Below are 15,636 nucleotides of genomic sequence, written 5' to 3' on the forward strand. Positions count from 1 at the left end.
ATTTTATGACACATTATTAAAATTTGATATTTTTCACATTTTTGATATATAACAGTCCTCGAAGTATATTTTATAAATCTAATGACATATTCTTGAAGTGTATGTAGCTGGGAGGAAAAGCCGACGATCAATTGAAAATTTTGACCTTTCATATTGAAGATATGGATTTTTTTCCCAAAAAGACCTAATTTTGTTTGGTGTTTTGGGAAAAAATCCATATCTTCAATACTGAAAAAGTCAAAATTTTCAATTGATCGTCGGGGCTTTTCATCCCACCTACATACACTTTAAGTATAAATCATCAGATTTATAAAGTTTACTTCAGTACTGTTAAATATCAAAAATATCAATTTTTAATGATTTGCATAACTTCATTTCAGGACATCAGTACAGAGTTGGTACATGGTCGATGTGCCATTTTGAAGCTTCAGGTATGATCTTTCTAAATCGGTAATAATCTCAACTTTATGAAGGGGCTCATTTGTGGTTGATGGTCACAAATGTTTAAAACTCATCATTATAGTTTTGTCTCTTTTTTGTGAAACAATTTAATGATTCCTATTTTAAATTTTATGGGGGGTCCCTATTTTGAATCTGGGTTAATTAGATGGGTCTGGGAAAGGCTGGGGACTATGTGGAGAAATGTGCAGATGTTTATAAGAAGAGCGATCTCAAACATGCTCAGTACATTCATTGAATGACCTATTCAATGTATTGGGTACCTGTATTACACAACTACTAGAGGCCAAGTTTGGTGCTTTGGCTGCGAAATGGAAAGTAATGAACTGTGCCATTTGAAATGAGGATTGCACCTCATCGTGAAGGCGGGTGAATGGGGTATGTGAATGTAATATAACTATGAAATGGAAAATTGAAAAAAAAAATACGATGGGTTTTGTGGTGAACACACATAGAAAGGATTGCGCCTTGACCATCTTACAAAATAAACCAAATATAGAGCCCATAAATAGGCATTTTGACCATTTTACATGGAACCCAAAATATGATGAGTCTTTCATAGTAAGTAAGAACACATTAAAAGGATTACGTCTTGATTGCCTAGTCTTTGTAGCCAACGTTTTGAAGGTGTGGAGCAAGTGTTGGTGCTCAGTGATCTTATCAGAGTCCTTTGTGATGATGGTATCAGCCCTGTGATAAAGAGTATTCACTACACCGAGTTTCTGGACCAATGGATGATTAGAGCTGAACTGCAAATATTGATCAGTATGTGTTGGTTTGCGAAATACTGATACTGAGAGAGTGCAATCTTGGTTGACAGTAACCAAGCAATCCAAAAATGGAAGTTGATTGTCCATCAGACCTTCTTGGGTGAATTTAAATTCATACACAAAACTCATGATGGGTCGTAGTGAGAGCCAATACAAAGGATTGCGTCTTGACCATTTTTCGTTTTTTCGTACCTTGGCCTTGATCTAAGGCGTTGGCCTTGACCGGATGCTGATGCACTCTGCCTTACCATCTGATCCATGGTGATTCCATGCCATACTACTCAGTATTTGGCCAGCCTTCCTGCTGCTGCTATGGAGGTGAGGTTTTGAGCTAATTAAGCAGTCTGTTTAAGTAGTGTCCATCCATCCTATGGCAGGTCTTCCTTGTGGTCTTTTCCCATACACATTGCCCTCTTGCACAATTTCGTCATTTCTCATTCGCTGTACATGGCCAACAAATTTTCATGAAACCCCAAATATGATATGTCTTGCAGAGCGAGCTCATAAGAAGGATTGCATCTTGACCATCCTACATACACCAAACTCCAAATATGATGAGTCTGGCAGTGCTAGCCCATAAAAAGGATTGCGTCTTGACCTTCTTACATACATGAAACCCCAAATATGATATGTTTTGTAGTGAGAGGCCATAAAAGGATTGCGTCTTGACCTTCTTACATACATGAAACCCCAAATATGATAGGTCTTATAGTGAGAGGCCATAAAAGGATTGCGTCTTGACCTTCTTACATACATGAAACCCCAAATATGATATGTCTTGTAGTGAGAGGCCATAAAAGGATTGCGTCTTGACCTTCTTACATACATGAAACCCCAAATATGATATGTCTTGTAGTGAGAGGCCATAAAAGGATAGCGTCTTGACCTTCTTACATACATGAAACCCCAAATATGATATGTCTTGTAGTGAGAGGCCATAAAAGGATTGCGTCTTGACCTTCTTACATACATGAAACCCCAAATATGATATGTCTTGTAGTGAGAGGCCATAAAAGGATTGCGTCTTGACCTTCTTACATACATGAAACCCCAAATATGATAGGTCTTATAGTGAGAGGCCATAAAAGGATTGCGTCTTGACCTTCTTACATAACATGAAACCCCAAATATGATATGTCTTGTATTGCGAGGCCATAAAAGGATTGCATCTTGACTATCTTACATACATGACCCCAAAGGGAGTCTCCAATTACTACTCTCCCTGAACAAATTTGAAACGTGTGTCTTTCAACTGTTGAATTCAAACTGGGATGTGTTACCCTGGTAACCTGAGCATCTAGGAAGCAGACTCTAATGGAAGTCTGTATCTGTTTGTAAATAGTTTTCTTGTTTGAAACAAAATGATAATGATTTAAAAATGTATATTTTTATATTTCTTTTTAAATATATTTTGATATTTCATTAGGCCAAAAGCCATAATTAGGCCATCGTGTAAGGCTACGTTCTAGGATGGCTTTCACATACTTATGGGGCAGGTTTGAGAGCCATGGGAGTTCATGAATACAAACATAGCTCATATCCAACCTAAAAGAAACAACTATCTTAACCCTAACACTTGTCTAATTTTTACAGGATGTGTGCCTCCCTCTAGTACCATGCAGTGCGACTGCGGGAAACACACCTGGCAGTGTTAGGGTCATAAGGGAACACATATGTGTTGCTATCGCGACAGCAAACCCCTGAGTGTGTTTATGTTAATCTTGTTATTTCATGAATATCAGCAGTGTTTTTATCCATGAACATACATGTATAAAAAATTTATGTGATTGTATAAAAAATCAAATGATTTGACATTCACCAAGTAAGCTTTAATTTTCTTTTAAGAGATTATATGTAATTTGAAAGTGTTCTACAGGGTGGAACAAAATCCCCATTTTAAAATTCATATAACTTTTGTCATAGATGTGTCTCAAATAAGACTTCTGTCATAAAACTGCTGTCATGCATTGGGCTATTCCATTTGAAATCCATACACTCTCTATGGAAGATGTGACCTTAATAATGTAGATTTCAAATGGAGTCAGGTAACCCAATTTGAAATTCACACTCCCTGTGTAGAAGATTTATGTCTTCCATATAGGGGTGTATGGATTTCAACTGGAATAGCCCATTTTCACACTCATACTACATTCAAATGATATGCAATTAATTTCCACACACTCATTTCAGATTTCAAGTTTGTACCTCATCAACATGTACAACAAAAATTATACGAAATTTAAAACAGAAGTTGTATTCCACCCTGTAATTTATTTTTGAGAAAACTCATAGAGCATGTTTCTTTAGAGCATGTCATTTAAAGATGTCAATCAATCAATTATGTGATATCTACAAACTGTAAATTGTAGTCTTAGACAAATTATTACTATGATATTATTATGATTACATGTACGATTTTTTTGTTCATTATCATTATTATTATTTTCATTACAGAATTATTATATACAAGTGTGCCAGATATTCTGTGCATTGTAAAGGTTTGTAACCTGATTGACAGCCTCATCTCTAGCCACTTTACCCCATCAACATGTAGATTTTGGTATGAGATAAAAGCTCATATTTTTCTCATTAACATATTAAAATTAGGCGTTCCAAATCGGTATAATCATCAAAAAACTGTAGGATTAGTCTCAACGATGGTATACCACGTTTGAGACTAATTCAACAGTTTTTGGATGATATCTTCGGAAATACACCGATTTGGAACTCACAATTTCAATATGTTTAACGAGAAAAATAGGATCTCTCATTCGATATCAATTTATTACATGATCATAATGAGTATCATTAATAAAAACACTGTATGAATGTCAGTATTTCCATAAGGAATTAGTCACATTTACAAGGAACATTTATGTGGTCCTTTTGCATGAATGTTAATTTGAAAGGAACAACATTTTATAATATACTTAAGTTTTAAAGAATGTGATTTTCCAAATATATCAGGTCACCTTCCTTTAAAATCATACTGTGACATCTGTTGTTGTCTTCATGAAATGGTGGGCTACAAAAGCCTTGTTGTATGTATGTATGTATGTAATAACATTTTACTCAAGTTAGACTATCTTTTGAATAAAGTGCTCAATCCCAAAAGGGAGAGTATAAAAATTCAAAGAACAGACCTTCCAGAATAGGTAGTCGTTACTCAGAGTAACGACTACCTATTCTGGAAGGTCTGTTCTTTGAATATGTATGGATGTATGACATGAACACAAATAATAACTTTGCATATTGAAGACACAAAATGTTAATTTGTTTTAAACCACGAATGATCCTAGCATTTGGCTTTAGGTCAAGGGACATTTGCTGGCCTTATATGTAATGTTTACATTATTCTGGTATTGTCAGTATAGGCAAATTTTGTTAGTCTGTTTAAATGGTTGCTCCACTTGGAGGTATACTTTGGTCCTGATGGGACAAGGTTCAAGCAAAATACTCATGCTTTTTGTAAAAAGCCTATAATATAAACATGCTGACCTATATAGAAAGACGAGAACGAAATAAAATCGAAGAAAAAGAACAAGGAAAAAGGGTCCAATCAAACAAGTGAAGTGAAAAATTGTTACTTTTGGGTCAAGAGAGAGGAAAATCTTAATCAAATCTTAAGTTATGTGTATATGGTCAATTCCAAGCGTTGCAGAATGATGCAAAATGCCTTTGTGCAAATTTCTTTTTAATGTAGTAGCCAAACATGTATTAACAGCTTAAGGTGAATAGCATAATGGCAAAGTATTTTTGGTAAGTGAATTATTTAGGTGGGAGAAGCTTTTCCAAACCACCCTAATTTCCTAATGCAAACTTATGCGCACAGGAGCAGTATTTTTTTCACTAAAACGTTTTTGGCAAACTCTGTGAGTTTAGTAGTCTGAGATATTAAATTTTCCACTTAATGTAAAGTTTAGGATGTAAACTAACAATTATCAGTATCCATTTGAAAAAAATCTTGGGCATCCTCACTTTATGCCAAATTCTCCGACAGTAATGATGCAAGGAGTGTTGCGGAATGATGCTGTGTGTAAAATCCCATAGAAAATGAAAAGCAGTCCATGTTTGATAAATAAAATACAAATATCAATACATTTGAGTAAATTGTGTTTTATATACTTTGCTAATTATGTTACCTGACAAATATCAATATTTATCCAAAAATTATTATTACCGCGTTTTTTATCCGATAATTTTTGTTGCAGGGTCACATTCCGAAATTTAACAATATGTCAACATTCTGCAAGTCTAAAATTCTTAGAAGCGAAATTTGGCACTTGATGTTAGCCACAGGATGTAACATAACAACTATCACCATCTATCAAGAAATAATCATCACAATTTTTATTTTATCATAAATTTTAAAAAAAATACTTGCAATCCATGAATCCTTATCGCGTTGCAGAATGATGCAGGGTGTTTTGCAGGGGAAATGTCACTTACAATGGTTCAAGCAGTGCTGAAACATCAGATACTGTAAAGATAGTTCTGTGCAATGCTTTACTGAATGTTTTAGCACAAAATTTTGATTAATTTTTTCAAACTGGTACATTATGACTTATGCATCATTCCGCAACATTGCGGAATGATGCAACTTTAATTGGTCATTACCACCGCAAATAAGACTTTTTGAAAATTATTTTTGTTTCATTGGATAGGGATGAATAAATTTGCTTTGCATTCTAATTTTATTGAAAATCAACCTTATTTTAAAATTTCAATGCTAATAAATGATACTTTTGCGTTGCGGAATGATGCTTCCAATCGTCAAATTAGTACTCAAACAATGCTGACGAAGATGCACGTTATAAAATATGAAAATTTCTGGTGTTTATATTTTGAGTTACTTATACTAAGTATTCACATGCATAATTTGTTTCCAAAATTTTACAGTACAGATCAGCTGCTGTGTTTTATGTTTTGCTGCTTTTACCAGTCAAGAATATGCAAGTTTATGCAAATTAGGATGTTTTTCGAACAATCAACACCATTTCCTCAGAAAAAAGTATGTTTTCAGAAAATATAGCTTTTTAGCTACAATATGAGACCAAAATCACATACTTGACATGATTTTTAAGTTTTGACAATTTGGGCGAGCTTGCTAGGAATTGACCATATATTGTAATCTCAAGACAAAATCAATTATGTTGTTTCAAACATTTCTTTTAGAAGAATTCATTTTATGATATCCACAAAGTGTTTTATATTGTAACCTTATGACACAAAAATAAATAAAACATGTGTATGTACTGATATAGGATGTCTTCCAAATATCGTCCAAAGATATCTACAAAATGCTGATACCAACAAAGTGTTTTGGATCATAACCTTAAGACAGACTCTTTTAAGATCAAACATTTGGTGATATAATTCAATTATAATAATTCTAATTCAGTTGGTGTGTCTTGTGAAAAATACATGCAATTTTTCACCTGTACATTATGACACAATAGTGGATAGTCATTTAAGACAGCGTGCGCACCCCCACACAGCAGCGGCACACTTGTTGATCCTCAATGATCTCGCGATAATGTGTTCGAACTAAGAATGCTGCTCAGTGGCTTAGATGTTTGTGACGGGTTCGTTCATTTAAAACAACGGGGATGTCCTCACCAAAGCCGTTTTTCTTACAAAAATTATACTTAAATTGAATAAGAATGAGAATAAAAGATAGGATTATGTCTTTTGCCTATCCAATATCGTGGTGCGCCGGCATCCACTACTCAAAATATTGGCCAGCCCATCCATTATGATACGATATTGGATAGGCAAAAGACAAAATCCTATCTTTTATTCTCTAATTTTATGTATTGTAACCTTAGGACAAACTATTTTGATGTGAAATATGTGCTGATATCAGATGTCTTCCAAATCACTCAAAGATATCATCAATATGTTTTGTATTGTAACCTTCAGACAAACTCTTTTGAGATACATCATGTGGTGATATAACATATAAGGCCTCGTATCCATAAGCTGTTCCCTTGTGGCGTGTGCCCTTGTTCCGTTTTCACTTTTTCCCATGTGACCTGCCACACAGACAACGAACCGTAGCGGCCACTAAGCAAAAGAAAGGTTCGTTGTCTGTGTGGCAGGTCACATGGGAAAAAGTGAACACGGAACAAGGGCACACGCCACAAGGGAACAGCCTATGGATACGAGGCCTTAGATGTCTTCCAAATATCTTTCAAAGATCTGTCTACAAAAGGCGTTTTGTATTGTAAAGATATATATTGTAACCTTAAGACAACTTCTTTTGAGATCAAACATGTGTATGTATTGTACTGATGTAAGATGTCTTCCAAATTAAAAAAAAAGCGCAGTGAAAAATATTTTCCAAAGATATTTACAGAGTGTTTTGTACAGGGTGTGTCCCCAAAAAACAGAACCCTCATTGCACCCTCATTGCAAGGTCTGTAACTGAAGCATGTATTGTTAAGTTTTATGGCTACACTGAATGGCAGTCACTGCTCTACAGGGTAGATGAATTCATCAAGTGTCATTTAAAGAATTTTAATGGGTACACAGCATTTGCACACACATGGTCTCTTGGCTTTTACCTAATAATCCCATCACCAAAATAATTATTTTGAGGGAAACCAGAGAAAGCTTAGCATAAAACAAGGAAGAGTTGGGTCAGTAATTCTTCCCTACCTGAGCGATACGATGTAGAAGTGACATAGTTAATCGGATTAACTACCACAGCAATAGATGAATACAAATTTGACTATACCGCCCTGCACTACAATGTTCACGCGGTACCGATGCATTGACCCATAAATGTCAAAGAAAGGCTGATTGCTCGCACCTGTAAGATAAGTATTTTTGAAAAGAGCGGTATTGTATTCAATCTATGTTTGCTGACATACACAGGTGATTAGTGTAATCTGCTTGTAGTGCAGGGCGGTCTATTCAAAAATTGTATTCATCTATTGCTATGGTAGTTAATCCGATTATGACGTCACTTCTAGGCGTATAGTAACTAGTGGGCATACTGTACTAATGCTTACAAAGATTAAGGGACAGCTGGTACCTGCTTTGCATTAAATTTCATATAAAATTAATCTTCTTTTTAGTTTTGATACCTACATATAGGGCAGCATTTTGGATTCTAAAGGAAGACAGAACCACTAATTAGCTAACTTAACAGCTCTGTGAATATAAAGTTGTCCAAGTTTGTCTTCGCTTTAAACCTCAGATCCAAATCCTTGATTATCCTTCCCTAGATGAACTAGTTCAGTGGCAATCTCTAAATTCTGCTACAGAGGAATTTTAATTCTAAGGCTTTATAAATCAGAGGTGTGAGTCACCACATATATAAAAGAGCTGAAAACATCCAGCATGCAACAAGAGCGGTTATTGCACCTCAAACTGGTGGACCGAGTTAAGGCTATCTCGTTGACCCCCATATGACCTTTGACCTCTGTCTGATGACCTTTGACCTTGGATGACATTAATTTATTAGTTATTTCAATTATTAATGTTTTATTTATGTAAGTGACTATACTCTCTCTCTCTCTCTCTCTCTCTCTCTCTCTCTTTTGTCACGGAGGGGGGAGTAAAATGGACGTAACTTTAAAAGTATTAGTAGTGGAACCCCCGGTTTTTTTTTCTTATTTTTTCTCTTTCAATTGACACCACTCAGAGGGTTATAGCTTCGAGTTAAGTAGTTACTCCATTTCCGGAGCTTTTGCGCATGGACGACAGTGACTAATATTATAATTAATAAACCACCACACTGTGTGCAAAAACTCCAAAATCAGAGTTTCTTCGAAGGTCGCAAGCCCTCCGATGTTGGAGCTAATGCTAAAGCTAATGTTATAGTAATTATTTAAACATGCGAAACTTTCTGCGGTGGTCGCTAACCTCAAGACAAACTCTTTTAAGATAAAACATGTGCATGTACGGATTAAGATGTCATCCAAATATATTCCAAAGATATCTACAAAGTGTTTTTCATTGTAACCTTTCATTGTATGTCTTCCAAATATCAAAGATATCTACAAAATGTGTTGTATTGTAAACTAAAGCCATGATTTCTCTGTGATACGAAAAAATTAACAGAATTTGGGGTTTGCTCTCGGAAAGAAAATGTGACAAAATAGTGAAAAACTGTGCAAAATGTCTACCTTTTGTGTTGGTTGGCAACATAAACAAAGAAAAATGATTATTTAGTAGTAATCAACCATTAAACAATCCATTCTGGCATTCATTCAAGGCCTACGATGCAAGATTCTGGCCATACTACAGTAAAAGGTAAGACAAAATACACTTTTAAAACATTTGTTTTAACTTTTTAGAGCTTTATTGTGGAAAATGGAAAATCACAGAAATCATCCAATTTGTAACACAGATTTTAAATTTTGTAACACAGAGAAATCATAGCTTTATTGTAGCCTCTTTTGAGATACCGTAAAGGTTCGCCTATTGGCACTATGGGCTCCCTTGACATACCAGTAAGTGGAATTTTAGGCACAGCCTAAAAGTGCCCTTCCGTAAAATCCCCACCAGCAAATAAGCCTACAGAACCTTAATTCTTGTTAGGATTTCAGAAGAGGGAGCTCTCTATTTGCACATGAAATTTAGCCCAAGGCAAAGGAACCCAAGTGTGCCATTAGGCGAATCTTTACGGTATATGTTCATTGATATAAGATGTCTTCCAAATATATTCCGAAGATATCTACAAAGTGCTTTGTATTGTAACCTCAAGACAAACTCTTTTGAGATAAAATATGTTCATGCACTGATATAAGATGTCTTCCAAACATATCTACAAAGTGTTTTTATTGGAACCTTTAAGACAACTTCTTTTGGGATGAAACATGTGTATGTACTGATTAAGATGTCTTCCAAATATCTTCCAAAGATATCTACAAAGTGTTAAAGCCATAATAAGTGATTTGCTCCACAGCGATGCCCTCAATTTTTCTTGAATTTATACTTTTTTTATTCAGATTTCACTGATCCAGTGATGGCTAAACACATTGTGTACATTTGTATCATTAAATCAGTGACATATTAATTGTGTGCATATTGCTTTTCATTTTACATCTTCACGTATAAACTGTGTGCATATCGCCATTCGCCTTACGCCTTGTTTATACATTCCAGCTGCGTGCTGCTCCACCAATAATCATGAATAATCATGTTAATAACACAATTGGCGAGCTAATATGCGCTTTGTAAGCGCTTCGTTTTACCTCATTTGTTTGGCTTGAAATTATAGTAGCTATATCAGTGAAAGCTAACATTTAAATGTTAAATTTTAAAAGAATCTATTCTTTATGCAAATCGCTTATAATTGCTTTAAGTGTATTGTACCTTAATAAGAATAAAAATTCCTTTAAAAGGAATAGGGCGGGCAAATGAAAAATTGTCAAGAGAAATGAAAGAATGAGTAAGTCAAGTTCACAATTAAAAACAGGAAAATATGACACAACATCGATTTCCAATGGGGAATAACACAAAAGCGTATAAACAAAGTTAAAAGAGTTTTTAACTTTATACGTTTATACGTTTGTTATTCCCCCATCGGGAGGTTGTGTCATATTTTCCTTGATTTTCCTTGATTTTAATCTTATCTATTGCTTATCCTTTGTTCTCATGCTGGTCAGTTGGAACAGATTTTCCCTGTTTTTATATTAACCCTTCACATCATAACAGAAGATGTTAACATTTTATATAAAACATTGTTATAAAACTTTTGTAGATAATAGTTATTTAAAACATTTTCGTAATCATACCTAGAGTTTTTTTTATCATCAGATAGAAAGACTTCTGCTCATGTTCTCTGGTGAGACAACAGGGCTGGGGTATCTTTCCATATCAAAGTTTAAAAATCTGTCATATCAATTTCCTCAATATGTTGTTTTGATACAACTTATGAGGGGAAAAGTTTGATTTTACAATATTTCGATATTATTTTTTAACTTTGTAACTTTATTATGATTAACATAACTGTATTTCAAAGCGTCAAACTATATCATTATTTTGTCCCAACAAAAATAATCCAGGGAATAAAATATTCATTCATATGTTTATTTATTTTATTCAACCTGGGCCATTTCTAGGCCTACTGGTGCACATGCATTCTAATAATTTGTCTATAATACCTTATACAACTAAGCATCAGCAATTAGCACTATTTGTCACAAGATTTGAAAAGTAAATAGCCTATGTACACACTGAGCACAATGCACATATACAAGCTGTATTTAAGTACATGCCGAAGCTATCAGTATATAAAAAATTCCTTTAAAAAGGAACAGGGCGAACAAATGAGGAAGTGTCAAGATAAAGGTGTAGTTATTTTATTGTTTGAACTGTTTCTATAATTCAGATCGATCATAATGAGTATGTTTTACGTACCTCAAATGACAAGGACTACGGTACTTAGCCTATGATCTTGCAATGAGACTGTACTCAGTGTATGGACAGTGTAGCCTATTTGTCTAATCATTTTGGCTATTTAATTCTGACCATTGTGATTAAAACAGGCTTTCAGATTGGTGAGCTATTGTGTACCAAGTGATAAGACCGGCACGTATAATAAAAATACACTGGATAATTCATGACAGCCTATTTACTGGCAAAAGGTGGGCCAAATAAATCTTAGTTGATTCTTGAACACAATTTAAGCAGGAACCTTGAGGCAGAATTTGAATAGGCCTACATATTATCCTGTAACGTTTACTTAGCCTAACAGTCAATGAACGTTCATTGTTAGCATAAAAAGTAGCTTTGGGTATCCTATGTTTATGAAATAAAGTGTTTACAAACGAATAACATCTGTTATACATACATAATATATACATCTACTTGCCAATACACTGAAAGTCTAATAGAAATGAAGGATAATGAACAATTACAGAACATTTATTGTGGATTAAAGTAGCTATGGGTATACAATGTTTACAAAATAAGAGCTTTTAATGTTTTGTACATGAAGTTAACGTCTTTGCTACATAGCTAGTTGTTAATACATCGAAAATGTGACTCGAGATTTACAATTTGATGACATTCAAAATAATTTAGTATTGAAGAATTTCAACAAATCACAGAACTTTCATTTGTTGACATACTAGCAATATTGTTAACAATGTTGAAAATCATGTTCATAAGCGTAACATCCTCTATAGGCCTACACCTATTTATTAATGTTCATAAACGTATAACAATTTGCCCGGCCGTATGGCATTTTCCAATATACTCGGTTAATTTTGTGGGGTTCATTATCGAACCCCAACGGTTTTAACTTGTATTTATATTATTTATTAACATAGGCCTATTTGTTTGTGATATTTCAAGCGTTTTAAAATTTCAAAATAATCCCATTCAATTACACGGTTGACGGTGGAAATTTACTGAATTTAGAGAATGCACTGCGACCACCACCTGAAATCTATCAAAATAATATTATTAACTAATCCCATAACTGTTCAAATAACAGCCCTCACTTAACAGACATTTTAGTCTCAATTGACAGGATCTATAAGTGCTAAAGTAAATATATTTTCTCTTTATCGCCATGCGTAAGTTTCCCCATTTAAGGGATGGAGTATGAGCGTTTAGACAGTATTTATTGTGAGACATTAGAGCACATCAGACATGTTGAATTGCATTCTGAATACGAAGAATGTCCTTTTGATATAAAATAATTTTCATTTTTTGAAATTCGAAATGATGATTTTTACTTAAAGTGTATGTAGGCGGGATGAAAAAGCCGACGATCAATTGAAAATTTTGACCTTTCAGTATTAAAGATATGGATCTTTTTCCCAAAACACAAAAAAATTAGGTCATTTTGGGAAAAGGTCAAAATTTTCAATTGACCGGCTTTTCTTCCCAGCTACATACACTTTAAGAATATGTCATTAGATTTATAAAATTTACTTCGAGGACTGTTATATTATCAAAAATATGAAAAATATCAAATTTTAATAATTTGTCATAAAATTTGTATTACATCGTGATTTTCAAAAATGAAAATTATTTGATATCAGAAAGACATTCTTCAGATTAGGAATGCAATTCCATATGTCTGATGTGCTCTCATGTCCCACAAAAATACTATCGAAATGCCCATTCCAGATCCCTTAAGTACCGTACTCTCTTTAATTTAGTCAAGGTTGTGTTTGTAAAATGAATTCAGTTATATAAACACAGCCTCTTGAAATGGACATGTTGACATAAATTAATTGATGTGTGCCCGGGATGTGTGCTTAAAGTATCATTAACAAGTAGTTTGCCAGTATCAATAAAACTATAATGAGGCTATTAATGTAGCCCAACTGTACGTACAATCTGGCAATACCGTTAAATCTTGAAGAAATGAAAAATATCTGTTGCAATTTTCTGATTTGCATAAAAGTAATTCTAGTTCATCCAAGTTGTAAAACAATTATTTCTTTTAATACAAACACATGCCTTGGTAAGACAACTTTATAGCACTGTTTGAATATCAACATGAAGTAGTAATGACAAATTTAAATGTACACTATCGCCTCTGTAGTTTCCTGATTACATAGACAGCACGATTATTTTATTTTTATTCTCCAACGCTGTGAGGAAATAAGTATGCCAAAACCCATCGCAGCATTTTTTCGCCCAAAAATGATATATATGACCTTCACGATGCTATTAATTTAGCCCAAAGATTAGGAAAACTAGCAAAACTGGTGAACTGGTACTGTTCAAATAAAACATCTGCAAATCTTGCTGCAATTTCCAAATAGTATTTCTATTACTAAAATAATTATTTTTGTTATTTCTTTTAATACAAACACATTACTGCCTATGATGACTTTATCGTATTACTTACATATCAAAATCAAGTAATAATTACAAAACTCGCCGTAAACTATCACCTCTGTGGGTGTTTGGGATATAACCGGCACGAATATTTTCTCAACACTGCGGCATGTGAGAAAGTATCAATAGTCAGAGAATACAGGGCGGGTGCGGCACGCACCCCCCCAAAAATTCTTTTGAGATAAAACATGTGCATGTACTGATGTAAGATGTCTTCCAAACAAGTGTTTTGAATAAAACATCATTATGATAAAGAAAATTGTTACACCCATATCTTTATTACCATGTATCCAGTGTGCAAGTTTGTGTTAATGTCAATAAAAAGAATGAAACATGACCCAATAATTTAAAACACTAAGGGACCGTTCATTATTTAAAGGGGAGGGGGAGGGGTAGGATTTCAAAATTGAGTTCATGAAGTTACACAACCACCCCCCTATTAGCAGCATTTAAAATTACACCCCACCCATTGCTACAAAAAAACAGACCCCCCCCCCCTCACAATAGCATATTCAGTTATCATGGGTATAGGGACTTATGAAATTTAACAGTTTAATTTCATCCTTGTAATTCTATATCAGTTAGGTACTTACTTCCAATTGCAAATGGTCTTCATTTTTATCCAACAATTTTATAACAAGACAATAAATGCTTTATCTTCCTCCACAATATGCAGCAAAATGTGCATCTACATGTATGTCACTACCAAACTTGTGGGGATACAAATTAGTGTGCATTTGCAGATGGGGTGGCAGGGAGGACATGACTGTGGAGGTGAGCAGGGCCGTCGCTAGACCATTTTCTGGGGGGGGTGTCCAGAAATAAATTTTGCTGGTATGGCCGGATTTATACCTTTTGATGGTCCCTGGGCATGGCAACATGATTGCCTTCTGGCTCTTCGGATAGAAAACACCCCTCTCCCCACAATTGTAACCCAAGTTTTTTCCAAGCTCTTCCCAGAATTTTTTTACTGGGAAAAGCACAAAAAAAAAAAATGCATGCGTGAAGCGCAAAAATTTGCTATTTCAATGCTCAAATTCAAAGAGGGATGTATTGGGAGTCACCGAGCCAGGAGGCAAAATTTCCAGATCTGCTACTAAAAGGACATTACCTGGACAAATGCGCTCGAAGCACGCAAAAAATTGAACAAAATTGAGGACATATGTGCCCTAAAATCGTGCCAAAGGAAGATGCATATAGGGCTTGCAAGAATTTAATACTAAATAGGCCTAAATGGGGTTAATTTTGGGTCTAAAATAGACATGATTGGTCATAGTGAATAATTTATTAAATTTCACATGACCCCCCATCAGGAAAAATAAAATCACATAACCCCCCCCCCCTGTTTGTGAAAGTGAAAATCACATAGCCTCCCCCTTCATTTCTCCCGCCCCACCCTCCCCTTTAAATAATGAGCGGTCCCTAATAACATGTTCTTACATACACAATATGATCTGTTTACTTTTAACACCTCAATGTGTTTAAAGCAATGGCTTAGTATTAATACACATTTTGAAGACAATTTTAATGTTAATCAGTAAACATTTCCTATATTTTATAAATATTTATGTTCAAGGCATGACAAAGTTTG

The sequence above is a fragment of the Amphiura filiformis genome, chromosome 19 (assembly GCF_039555335.1).
Source record: "Amphiura filiformis chromosome 19, Afil_fr2py, whole genome shotgun sequence".
Taxonomy (NCBI): Eukaryota; Metazoa; Echinodermata; class Ophiuroidea; order Amphilepidida; family Amphiuridae; genus Amphiura; species Amphiura filiformis.